Source organism: Camponotus vicinus, unplaced genomic scaffold, assembly GCF_025532165.1.
Source record: "Camponotus vicinus isolate PSW18456_S1 unplaced genomic scaffold, iyCamVici1.0 SCAF_1, whole genome shotgun sequence".
NCBI lineage: Eukaryota > Metazoa > Arthropoda > Insecta > Hymenoptera > Formicidae > Camponotus > Camponotus vicinus.
Genome location: NW_028141945.1, coordinates 21,354,161 through 21,366,403, shown reverse-complemented (window position 1 = coordinate 21,366,403; position 12,243 = coordinate 21,354,161). Strand labels below are relative to the sequence as shown.

Sequence of the window (12,243 nt, the reverse complement as noted above, 5' to 3'; positions counted from 1 at the left end):
CTTTGACATGAAAATACAAACAGTTACTCTTTTATGAATATTCCGAAAATATATACTACAGAAACAAATATTTTAATTTAATGAATTACTATTATGTCAATTACTATTATGTAATCATTATACGTATACTTTCGATAATTTTTCGTGTAATTTACATAAGAATTTACAATCGTAAATACAATTTCATATAATATAATTATAGTCATAATTGTATTGTATTTTACAATAAAATATCAATGTTAAATTATAATTAAAATACAATTATAACTATTTATAATTTACAATTTACAATTTACAAATTTATGATGCTATCAATATCAAATAATAATATTCGATTTATTCAAATATTTAATAACATCGATATAATAATTTAATATTGATAGCATTAACATTTGGATTTAATATTATATTTGATTTAATACACATCTATTTTTAAGTTTTAAAATAAAATATAACATGTTAAGGTTTCTTAATAACGTTAATAATTATGCAATTTCTTTAATATTTCTGAAGATAATTTTGATAATTTAAATTTCACTTTTAAAACATTTTTATTTTTAAAACATGTTATATTTATTTTTACAACGTTTTTAAAAATAAATTCAACTTAATGAAAATAATTTTAATTTACCCCTAGGATTATTGGAATATTAAAAGAAAGAATGAATCTTACTTAATAGCCCTAACAACCCTACTATTAAAGGATTCTAATAATTTTAATAGCTCTAACAATCCTACTATTACAGAATTCTAATGATCTTAAGAGCGCTAACAACCCTGATATTAATAGAAGAATTCTAATGATTTTACTTAATAGCCTTAACAACCCTACTTCCTGATTAACTAAAATTATTCGAGATTTGAGGAACCTATCTCTAATCATCACCTCACCTAATCATGTATACAGGGTGATTCTGAACAAACATTTGTCTTTAAAATATCAAATTCTTGAATGAATTCTAAGACGATTTTTCCTCTTGCAAAATTTCGCCCGGAGTTTAGTTTTTAAACTATAAAGGAAAATAGTAAACTAATTACGGAACGAGTACAAGAGGTAGGCAGGGACGGCGCGATGTACGTAGGCGATTACGTGGGGCGATCGGCTGATCAGCCGGCTGATCGCCGCGATCAGCTGATTGCTATACGCGACGAGTGTAACAATCAGTGTGTGTGTGTGTGTGTGTGTGCGCGTGTGCGTGTGCGTGCGTGCGTGTGCGTGCGTGCGTGCGTGCGTGCGTGCGTGCGTGTGTGTGTGTGTGTGTGTGTGTGTGTGTGTGTGTGTGGGGTGTGTGCGCGCGCGTACGTACGTACACATTCTCATACACACACACTGATTGCTACACTCATCGCGTGTAGCAATCAGCTGATCGCGGCGAGCGCCCCACGTAATCGCCTATATCGCTCCGTCCCTGCCTACCTCTCGTACTCGTTCCGTAATTAGTTAACTATTTTCCTTTATAGTTTAAAAACTAAGCTTCGGGCAAAATTTTGCAAGAGGAAAAATCGTCTTAGAATTCATTCAAGAATTTGATATTTTAAAGACAAATGTTTGTTCAGAATCACCCTGTATATTTTAGTCACGTGTCCTAACCGCGTGCCCTAATCGCGTGCCCTAACCGCGTACCCTAATCGTATTCTTCAGGCCAGTTAAACCTACCTTTCGTTGATCCTGGCCACTTTCTTTCTCGATCTCTAATCAGAGATCGAAGAAAGAGATAATTACTCCTTAATTACCGGCAAAAGAGCGTGAAATATTTACGCTCATTTAGTAACGATCGTTCAATTTCACGATCGTTCGTTAAATATTGAACTTTATTTTAACTGAAATAAAGCCAAATTACTACAAATTTTTATAAATTATATTTTATAATAAAATATAAAATTAATGTGTGTATTTATCATATTACAAATTATTTAATTAATTAATCATTTGGCTTTATATTAAGTTAAAGTAAAATTTAAAAATAATATCTACAAACAAATTCTACGATGGATGAGCTATGAGCAATTAGAAGATAAGTGCGTATTATAAGAATAAATTAGAATAAATTAAATCAAAAATTGATAAAATTGACAATTGTTAATGTGTGTTCTTTATTTAATAAATTAGACAAAATCTTTACAAAAAATCTTTTCTTGATCTCTTCTTTTTTTAATTAATATTACAATATATTTTTGCAATAAATGTAAAGCATAAGTTCAAAAGAACTTATTAAAATTATTTAATTTAATTAAATTAATTTAATTAAATTATTTAATTTATTTAATTTAATCCATCCTCGCTCATCCATTTTAAGGCAACAGATTTATCTACAATCTACAATCTACATATACATTTACATCTGCAATCTCTACGAATCCGTTACCTTAAAGTTAAATAAAAATTTTTTTCACTCACCGGCACTGATGCGCAACAGCGGAGTTGTTGTTATCGAAGCTAGTTGTCTGTAACATACAAATATAAAATTCATTTGTAATAATGCTCACAAAATGCAATTAATATTTTAAAAAATTTTTATCGCGCGGAATTTTATATACGATGTGTAAAATAATAATCAGATAAACACGTATGGAAAAATTTTATAAATTTTTGAAACTGTTTTTTAAATAGAAAATTTTATGACTTTTATAAAAATCTTTCTCTTTAATTCATTTAAATAATAAGATCGAATTATTGTTCGTTTATAACAAGATAACGATTTATAACAATTAATATATAAATAATAGATATTCACCATCAGGTTGCTTCGCCGATGTAAGATGCCTCTCCCAGGCCTGCTCCTCCTCTCATGTTGGCGCGCGATACTTTTAACGACACTCCCGCACTTGCGAGCGATATTTTTATATCGCTATTTCCGCTATTTTACGCGCGATACTAAACGGCACTCCCGCACTAATTCGTACGATTAAAAATTTGGTCGCGCCCCACACAACATTATGTCGTCTTAAAGAAGTCTTAAAGACGTCATGAAATTTCTAAAGACATCTTAAGAAGTTATCAGAATTACATCTTTATGACGTCTTTAAGACGTCTTATGTCCCGATTTAAGATATCTGTCGGGCATTGTTTTAAGACGTCTCACTCAAGACATATAATTAAATGTCTCACTCAGGATGTTATAAAGACGTCTCAGACATTTCAATTAAGACGACTTTTAGACGTGCGTAATTCGGTCGGTAAAATAGCTGCATATTGATTTATTCTATAATAAATAACAAAACTCCATCATTTTAAGTTCATTTCTTTATTATATTTTGGTTGATACAAAGTTTTCAATGGTACAACTAGTCTAGTAGCATCAACCCAGACAGCACAGGACATCCTATGGATATTCATTTTATATCCATTTTACGTCCACACGTCCATGGACATGAAATGAACATCCATCGTACATTCGATTTGAGACATCCGTTAATGGCCAATATTTGGACGTCCATAAGATGTCCGATCTTGGACATCAAAGTTTCGCGCAAGCACGCAAGGATGTGTTCCCAGACAGCACAGGACATCCTATGGATATTCATTTTATATCCATTTTACGTCCACACGTCCATGGACATGAAATGAACATCCATCGTACATTCGATTTGAGACATCCGTTAATGGCCAATATTTGGACGTCCATAAGATGTCCGATCTTGGACACCAAAGTTTCGCGCAAGCACGCAAGGATGTGTTAGTTCGTTCGTTTACCGCTACGCGACGTGCGATGCGCTATCTTTCTCGTATTTAAGTTTTAGTTATGAGAATTATATAAAGTTTGCAAAAGGTAACAAATAAGATTAAAAATATATACTGTTCAATTTAATTTCTGATCTAAATCACGAGTTTCAGATATTAAATTGATTTTATAAGTTGGACAAGTAAATGTCCGGCGAATAATTTAATATAAAATAATGAAACAAATTTAATATAAAATAATGAAAAATTTAATATAATAAATTTAAATTTTTTCATTAAAATATTTTGTAAAAATTATTTATACCTATTTTTAAAATATTTTTTTAATGTTCAAAACAAGTCCAATTTTAGTCCGTTTGGTCTTTAAAATGGACATTTTTGGGATGTCCAAAATAGTAACACTGGATATCCATAAAACATCCTAAAGATATTTTAGGCTCTAATCTGGATATTTTAAATACGTATGAAACGTCCAATTTGTTTATTTTTAATACGTTTTTAAGATGTCATTGTGCTGTCTGGGAATACGCGATGATGACCAAGCATTCCATTGCGCACATCGTCACAATCTTCATTTTGTTGAATAAAATCTTCATATGTTGTCATAAGCTTTACGTACAATAGTACGTAATGTCGGACAGAGAGTAATAAATATTTCAATAATTATTAATATTAAGAATTTTTAAGGGGTTAATATTTTTTGTGTTTTTTTTATAAATATTTTATTTATATGAGGATGAAAATTAAATTATTAACACTCAATAATTTTTATAGTAATACGAATTTTTTTGCGAAATTTTATGTACTTATGTAATACGAAATTTATGTACTTTCATGTAATATGAAATTTTATGTATGTGAGAGCCCAACACTATCCCGGCGGGACCGCTAAATAGGTCCCGCCGGGGTGTGCATAAGGAGCATTTTCCTCACGTGAAAAAAAAAGGATTGTTAGAGCTATTAGGTGATCATTAAAATTTTTTTAATATTCCTTTAATGCTAAGGAAAATATATTAAGATTCCAATAATCTTAGGGACTAATCATCGCTAATCTTGTCTGGACTATGTAAAAATTTTTAGTAAATTTTGTATTATAAAATATTATACATATATTTTGGACATTTTCGTGTAATAAATTATTCCATGTTATAAATTATTTTGTATTACATTTCAAATTATATTATATTTTACATTAACTTTTGTATTAAATTCTGTATTGAAAGAAAATAAAAAATTTTTCCTCCTCGATGGTATCTCCACCTTAACGAAGGCACTTGCCGGGTGAGGAGGTTTGAGTACCCTAATGAACCTGAGAGCTATGCCGGCGGTAACATACACCGATATTCATATAGGCTTTCCTTATATTTAAGATAATTTTAAGTATGATCTTAAACATAAAAATGAATTATGAATACCGACCGTAGTTACTGATAGGATCACCCATCCCTGGCAAAAGTGAGACGTTTGTTTGGCGTTTACATGAACGTTTGTGGAAGTTCGTCGAGAGTTTAAAAACGATTAGTAAAGAGTTTGTAGAACAAAAATTGCAACACTGCAGCGTTTAAAAGACGTTTGTACGTTATAGTGTAAACGTAAACGTTTGAAAAGTCTGAGTAAACTCTGTACACGAAGATGTATCAACGTTTACTGAACGTACTCTGAAAAATGTTACCTCAGCATTGCAAAACTTTCATGTAACATTATATAAAGAGTTTGTAGAACAAAAATTGCAACACTGCAGCGTTTGATAAGCATTCAAAACCCAACAGCGTTATGTAAGTGCTCTTACAAAGTTTGAAAAGCATATAAACTCTCAGAAAACCCTCACTCAACGGTTGTTAACGCTTTATAAAGTTTCTTATTTTCGCCAGGGATGCCGGACAGGTCGAAGGGGAAGACTAAAGCCGACGGCACACGGTACGATTTTTCGTACTGGATTTGATAAGATTTAGTAAAATACTAAAAATGCACCAATCAGAATGCAGCATTTCTAATATTTTACTAAATCTTATCAAATCCAGTACGAAAAATTGTACCGTGTGCCGTAGGCTTTAGAGAGATACCAACCCACACAGAAAATAATATCTATTAGATATCTATTAGATATTCTCAATGGGCATTAGGGATATCCACGAATATATAGGAAAAATTTATTAAACGTGTTTTAGATATCCAGATGTCCGCCATTCGAGATCTCATAAATATCGATAGGATATCTACATAAATATTCACTAGATATTCATACAATATTTAGTGGATATTTCTATAGATATCCATTGCATGTATACTGGATATTCATCAGATTTCTGCGTGGATATTTATTCAATGTTCCATAAATATCTACAGGATATGTAAACCAATATCCTGTAAATATCTATACAATATTCAGTGGATATTTATTATATATAGATACATTTATTACGTATATATTGATATTTATTTTTGAATGGATATTGATATAATGTTCTGTATATAGATACCATATATAACGGAATTTAAAAAAAAATTAACCGTCAGCGGTTAATTATATGGAGCTCTGGAGCTCCTCGCCAAAGCTAGAGAACATGCGGCTATAATAGTCTGCGCTCTTTGACCAATAAGCCGTGACTCGTGGGACCTGTGCTGCGGCCTTATATACTGTCTTAGATGGATCTCACTTTCGGGTTAGGCGTTTTCCTTTTCGCCACCTAGCGGCGAGGCGTGAAGCTCGTGGAAGTATATGAATATCCATTGGATATCTTTGGTAGATTTTCAGTAGATATGGATATGTGGATTTTATATGTATGTCCAATGGATATCCTTGATAGATTTTCAGTGGACATGGATATGTAGACATTATATGGATGTCTAATGGATATCCTTGGTAGATGTTCAGTGAACATGGATATGTGGACAATATATGGATGTTCAATGGATATCTTTGGTAGATTTTCAGTAGATATGGATATGTGGATTTTATATGGATGTCCAGAGGATATCTTTGATAGATTTTCAGTAGATATGGATACAGAGATTTTATATGGATATTCAATGGATATCATCATTGGTTATTCAGGAGATATAAACATTTTAAACATCTTTTAGATATCTATTGGTTATCCATAGTGGATATGGACATTAAATGGATATGTAGATATCCAGTAGATATCCATTAGATATTTTCTTCTGTGTGGGAATATTATATAAATATTTGTTATATTAATTATATTAATATTTTTAAATAAAATGAAAGAAAAAGGGACAATAATCGAGAAAATAGAAAAAGGCAACTACAGTGATTTGAATACCCGGGAAAAAAAAAGTCCATATAAAATTGGCCATATATGGATTTTGTCAACATCTAATTATGTTTTGCCAAATATAGTCATATATAATATCATATATGAATAAATATTATCAGATCTGAAAATTAAGTACCACTAAGAGTACACCGAAAAAATTGTTAAGTGGCATATTCTTAACTTAAGAATATGCCACTTATCTTTAGAATATATACCACTAAAATAGGCGCCAAGAGGATCCTCTTAAGTTAAGAGGAAAATCTTCTAAAGAGATATTCTTAATATACAGAGACAAATATTTCTTTGGATTTAATAAATTTTGTTGAAGTCAAATAAATTTAATTATTGGTCTAAAAGTTTTTTTCCGCCTAATTTCAAATAATCTGTTTAATATTCTGAATCCCAACAAGGAATCCAGATTATTAAATAAATTATTTTAAATTCAGTTTGAAATTAAACTGATAAACAGTGATGTCAGAAAGAGAATGCGGCTCACGTGCATACAGAGAACCTGTGTGTGAGCAGCGTCCTCTCTTTCGCACCACTGCTAAGGGAAAAAAATATACTTTAGATCTTACGTTAATACAAGTCCTTTATATACATTTCATGATAAATATTGAATACGAGAAAAATTAAGAGTGGTGTCGCCGCGTAGCGGCAAATGAAGAAACATGTCGCGCACACGAAAATCGAGTTGCGGCGTAGAAGTCGCAAATTAAGAATATATTCTTATTCATTAAGAATATATTCTTATTTATTAAGAATATTTATTAAGAGGACTTATAAGGAGGACTTATAATTAATTAAATATATATATAATGCAAGATATAATTTTTAGGAAAAATTATATTTGTCTACATAAAAAAAGGTAAAATCATATATAATCTTAAATGATTATATATAATATCATATATGATTTATATCAAAGCATACATGAAACTAACCTTTGCTTTGGTTTTATACATGCTTAGATATGATATCAATATCTGACTATGTCTGATTGTACAAAATGACGTGAGGTATCTAATATCATTTTTTATGATCAGAAATGATCAGAGATGGACATCATATCTAAGCATATACAAAAACGTATGCTCTGATAAAATCATATGTGATATTATATATAATCATATAAGACTGTATATAATTTTACTTTTTTTTATATAAATAGACATGGACTTTTTTTTCCCGGGTATCTATACCTGAGAACAAATGTCCATAGAAAGTATTCCGATATGGACTCCATATAGGAAGGAATAAGCATGACAAGTGATGATAATTTTTATGATGTTAACACAAAGGAATGCAATAAACCATAATAATCCAAGAACTCGAAGAAGGGAATATATTGGATAGAAATGCATAGTGATTGGAAATGATTAGAAACTAAAAGACAGTATGCATACAACCTATTTATTAATCGTAGTACTATTTTGTAATTATATTAAATTTTATAATTTAGTACATTGTATTATATAAAGTATTAAGCACAAAAATATTATGCTGGTATGAAAATTATAATAAAAATATATAACCCACACGGAACAAAAACCTCTAATGGATGTCCACTAGACGTCTACCATGGAGATTCGAAACCTCCATTAGATGTCCATGAAACGTCCCGTAAACATCTACTAGACATCCACAGTTCCGCATTTCATACCTCCATTCGACATCCATTAGACGTATTCATAGATGTCATATGTACGTTATATGGAGTAATTATAGATATTGAATGAAGCGTTCATGGATGTCATATGTACGTTATATGGAGTAATTATAGATATTTTGTCGAGCTTTCATGGATGTCATATGTACGTTATATGGAGTAACAAATAGATAATGAACGGATCATTTTCGTTTATTGGCCGGACATTTACTTGTCCGACTTATAAAATCGATTTAATATCTGAAGTTCCTCTATTGAAACTGTATCAGAAATTAGATCGAAGTAATACTTTTATTTTTATCTGTCGCCTTTTGCAAGCTTTATATAATTCTCATGACTAAAACTCAAGTACGAGAAAAATAGCGCACCATAACGGTAAACGAACGAACTAGCGCGATTACTGATTTTACAGTGAAATTTTACTTCCATTGACTATAATTATTAGTGAGATATAAAAGATAAAGTAACAAAAAATAATATTTACCAATACTAGGAAAAATAATTAGTAAAAATTATTTATGTTAAGAGAAATGTGTACACATCTATCATACATCCATAACCGACGTCTAATGGACATCCATGATGAATTTACAAACGACATCTACCGTGGAGATAATATGGATTTCTATTAGAGATCCATTGAACATCCACCGTGGAGATAGAGGTCATATGGAGGTATGGAAGTTATATGGACCTCCAATGGATGTCATGTTCCGTGTGGGAAATAATGTTAGCTATATTAGATTGGAACATATGAATTCTTTATATTTTATATAAAGGAAGAGACTTAAAGTATTTTGCAACATCTATATTTTTCGAGTCTTAATTATAAAAACTTCAGAAGAATCAGTGATTAATTTGACAAATTCTATACATGTATTAATAATTAAATTTTTAAATAATTAAAAAAATGATTGATAAATATCAAAGATCAGTTTACTGCTAATTAAAAAGATTTATAGAAATACGGTTAAAAATGTTTTTATCCCACAGCAGGCATTTTGTGTTTTGTAAATAAAAAGATATAAATATGACAATGAATATAGAAAAATATTTATTTCATCTTTGAATATTACAGTATCTTTCGCGATTGAATAATTTATTTACTATCATTAATTTACATACATAAGTATCTTGTTATACAGCACTGGTGCTACCGGCATTTCGCGCACATACACGGAACAAAACCAGTAATTGTGCACATTATATATTACCCTCTGAGAACATTCATGGACATTGGCTTTGTAGTTCATGTCCACGTTTTCAATGTCCATAGAGGGAGTATCGCTTTCAGAGATCATCTAAAAGCAGGCCATGACATCCATGGACCTAAGGGCCTGAGCAGAATGGCTGCCTTATAATTTTAAGACTATGTTTTATGCCTTAGGTCTTTGTCTTAAGTAACGCACAATACTGTGTGTTATGTCCCGAGTCTTATGTATACGCGAACTTTGTAAGAAATAAACGTTCGCGTATACATAAGACTCGAGACATAACACACAGTATTGTGCGTTACCTAAGACAAAGACCTAAGGCATAAAACATAGTCTTAAAATCTTAAGGCAGCCATTCTGCTCAGGTCCTAAGAAGATATGGATGGAGTCTAAAGCCGGGGCGGTGTGAAATTTGCGATAAGGGGGGTGTATAGCTCTGTCTCTTTCCAAAAGCAACCTTCGGGTATTTCCGTCGCATATCCGATAATGCCCGAAAGGTTATATATCCCATATTAGCTAACTTTCGAATAAAAATACATGTATTTTTATTCGAAAGTTAGCTAATATGGGATATATAACCTTTCGGGAATTATCGGATATGCGACGGAAACACCCGAAGGTTGCTTTTGGAAAGAGACAGAGCTATACACCTCCCTTACCGCAAATTTCACAGCCCCCTCGCCCATATGAGCGTTTTAGACTCCATCCATATCTTCTTAGGTCCATGATGACATCTCTCAAGGTGCCATTTCATACATCGCTCTATCGCTCGATTTTAGCGACATAATGACGTCATATAGTCGCCAGCGACGGGATTCTGTAGTTGGATTTTTCCAACTACAAGCGACATTCACGAGCGATAATTTTGAAATTTTAAGACTCAAGGTTACGTTCCAAAACGTAAGTAACCGAAGGAAATTTTACTCGATGGCCGATTTGAACCAATCAGAAAGGCTTAAAAGAGTTTCGGAACGGCGATTCGAGTAAAATTTCCTCGGTTACTTACGTTTTGGAACGTAGCCCAAATGGATAATCAAAGAGTAAGTATATAATTTTGTAATAAATATTAAATATATATAATAATAATATTTTATAATGTAATTTTATACATAATAAAAATGTAAATATAAATCTGCTGATGTATAAGGTTATGTTAAAAATCTTTTGCGTAATGGCAAGAGAACATTAAAATAAACGAAATATTTTTATTTATAGAATATGTCATGTGAACTATTTGTAATGAGAATGAAGTACCGACGCATACATGTCTAGAAGGCTATTCCAATTTTATTACGGATGAAAATTTGTGTTTTTATCCTGTATTAGGTAGAATGTTTGTATTTATAAATTTTATATTAGTTAATTACAAAAATAATCTGTTTTATAATGTTTTTAGATGATGGAGTAACCCAAACACTTTTTTTTTGTATCGTTTCTTTTTTTCTTCTAAATAATAAAGAACTGCCACTACTGCTAATCTTTTCTTTATATTATTCTGCTTTATATTATTTTCATTTATAATTTTTGTGCACTCAATCATCCAATTATAATATTTTCTTGCTTGTAACATTTTGTTTATATTTATTTTATACTGTGCGTGTCTCAACGGAACTTTTCTTTCTAAATCGCTGCTGGAACGCTTTTCATGCTCAATAGTTAGTCGATAGCGACAATCTAGTTACGTGACTTTTTTTATCGCTCAAAACAGAGAGAAGCCTGAGAGGGGCCACGCTGCCATTTTTCATGGGACGCTTTTTCTACGTTGTACACTAGCGGCGCGTGCATCCATTTTACGCCGCCTGGAACTACATGGCCACATCCACTTTTAGGTGCCGATAAAACAGTCGGTTTTGGTTCATGTCCGTGCTACATCCACAATTTATAGCTCAGAAATAACATCCCGCATATAGACGTAATTAAAATATACTTTGTTAGCTGCGCTATTTCTTTTCCACATTCAAGTATATATTATAAATATCAATATTAATGAGATGCTATTAATGAGAGCTATTAATGAAATAAGTTTGTGTAATATATGTGTGTAGGATATTTTCTCGTGAATATTATTCTCGATAGAAAACAGAAAAGATAAATTATATAAAATTCAATAAATTGAATTTTATTTACTAAAACGATCTTAGAAGAAAAACAATTATAAACCATTTCCAGGAGATGTCACGTGAACACTACATATTTGATACGCAACATATATAACTCTTTTAAAAATAAATATAACATTAAATATATTGAAACTAAATTTTTTTATATTTCTACTAGTTTGTTATTGAACATAATTTTAGAGTTAACAAGATTCTTGCTAAAAACTAAAAACTAAAAATTAATCACATTAAACCGAACATTTCTCATTGGAATACTTTTCAATTAGATACAATTTTT

At 31.0% G+C, this 12,243-nt stretch overlaps 1 long non-coding RNA gene across 1 annotated transcript; it reads left to right on the top strand.

Annotated features, from left to right (window-relative positions):
• Positions 1–10,358: 10,358 nt before the first annotated feature.
• Positions 10,359–11,598, top strand: LOC145971957 (uncharacterized). The gene is made up of 3 exons (XR_014439009.1): positions 10,359–10,886; positions 11,062–11,172; positions 11,243–11,598. It is a non-coding gene; the product is annotated as an uncharacterized LOC145971957 (long non-coding RNA).
• Positions 11,599–12,243: the final 645 nt, after the last annotated feature.